Source organism: Lipotes vexillifer, unplaced genomic scaffold (assembly GCF_000442215.2).
Source record: "Lipotes vexillifer unplaced genomic scaffold, Lipotes_vexillifer_v1.1 scaffold1215, whole genome shotgun sequence".
Classification (NCBI taxonomy): domain Eukaryota; kingdom Metazoa; phylum Chordata; class Mammalia; order Artiodactyla; family Lipotidae; genus Lipotes; species Lipotes vexillifer.
This window is the reverse complement of record NW_006790710.1, coordinates 703,253-705,459: the sequence shown is the minus strand read 5'-3', so window position 1 is coordinate 705,459 and position 2,207 is coordinate 703,253.

Genomic DNA, 2,207 nt, shown 5'->3' with positions numbered 1-2,207 from the left:
ATCTCCTACCTGGGCAGATAAAGACATTTAGACACCTTGAGTACAGGAAGGTAAGTCCCTGCATGCCGGATGTCAGGACAGTAAAGATAACACCAGACTATACAGCAAGACACACTTTCCAACATTTAAATAGCTTCTTTCTAGACTTTCTGACTTCTGTGTAAGTTACTCAAGCTAGAATCTTCTCTTGGTTCTGCTGGTGCCCCCAATACAGGTGGGATCTGCCAGCCAGGCAATCAGCTCTGACGAACTGACAAAGCCTTTTTAATACCTCAGCAAATAGGACCCTCTGGCAGGATTCTAAGTCAGATTTTCATTTCACGGTGAATACATGTCCACTAATTGCCACTGCTCCTTTTTTTTTAAAGTATTTTTCCCATCATGAATGTCATACAGGGACAACATAGACAATTTATAAAAAATAAAGACTAATTCCCGGTAGTCCTACTGTCTAGGGACAGTAGAATATGGTATATGCGCCCCAGCTAAACCTTCTCATCTTGACTGTGCTCCTTAATCTCCCAAGATCTGGTTTCTTAATCAGCAGAGATTAGAATGCTATCTACCTTAAACTAAAAAAAAACAAAACACAAACAAAAAACAAACAAAAAAACAACAGATGGAACCTCAAAGGGTCATCATAAGGATTAAAAGAAATAATATATATTATCCTATATATTGCACTTAACGGAGAAGATACTTTAAAAACATGAGCTCGGCTTCCCTGGTGGCGCCGTGGTTGAGAGTCCACCTGCCGATGCAGGGGATGCGGGTTCGTGTCCCGGTCTGAGAAGATCCCACATGCCGTGGAGCGGCTGGGCCCGTGAGCCATGGCTGTTGAGCCTGTGTGTCCGGAGCCTGTGCTCCACAACGGGAGAGGCCACCAACAGTGAGAGGCCTGCGTACCGCAAAAAAAAAAAAAGAGCTCTTTCATGATTATGAGCACAAAATACCCTGACTTTTTCTACTTATTCTCACATCAGCATTTTTTATTATATGACATACTTAAATATTATTTTAATAGTTATAGGATAGTCCAGATGTATTTTGTTCTTATTCATTTAATAAACATTTATTGAGTATCTGGTTATCACTGAGCTGGTAGTGAGGACAAAAAGATAAACGGAAAGCATCCCTGCCATGAAGAATTCACAGAGTCTGGGGGGAGACGGGTTATCACAGTGTCATGAGGTTGAGAATATTAGAGATTTGAACAAGAAACCCTCAGTGCTCCCAGGGGAGGGAGAAATACAGAGAGCTTTCTGCCGGAGATAAACCATCATTTATATAGCCATATTTCTGAGTTTGGACATTTAGATTATTTCCATTTTTCCATGATTAAAAAAGCTATGAAATGTTGATAAAATTAATATTTGGAGCATACATTTTTTGGAATGTTGACTTTAATTCTTTATGGTTGATTCGCCAAAGTAGAAATGACCGCTGGTCCGTTTTTCAGAAGCAGCGTGTAATCGCTGCATTGTACTTTGGAGAGCATTGAACAAGACACAACTCTCAAAACCACCTCGATGCTGCTTAAACTTACATTTCTTTGATTACCAGGCACATTGTGACCTTGTTTCCATATTTTTCATCATTTTTATTTCCCTTTTCGTAAGTTCTTTATGAACATCATCAGCATGTTTACCTCTGGGGTTTCCACTGTTCATCTTGTTGACATTTATGAACTCAGAGTGTATTAAAATATTAACTTTGTCTCTTATAATTATTGCAAATATCATTCCCTAGTTTGTTGATTGCTTTTTAATTTTAATAGCCCATGCTTTTCGGGAATGCACCTGCTTGAGAATGACAGTAAGATGATAATAACAGTAATGCAACTATATTTCTTGGACCCACCTGGCCCTCTAATCCAGGACCTTCTGTATATCAGGAGTAGCCATCTATTCAGGCTGCTGTGTGTGTTCTGAGTTCCTGGGTCCTTCAAATGGAGAAAAATAATCCATCTTCCCTGTGGACCCTATATATTGTGTTACACAGCCTCTATCGTCTGAAGATAGGACCAGACATCTGTATTTTGAGAATGTTCTGACAGCCATTCTTTTTTTTTTCTTTCAGTACGCGGGCCTCTCACTGTTGTGGCCTCTCCCATTGCGGAGCACAGGCTCCGGACGCGCAGGCTCAGCGGCCATGGCTCACGGGCCCAGCCGCTCTGCGGCATGTGGGATCTTCCCGGACCGGGGCAC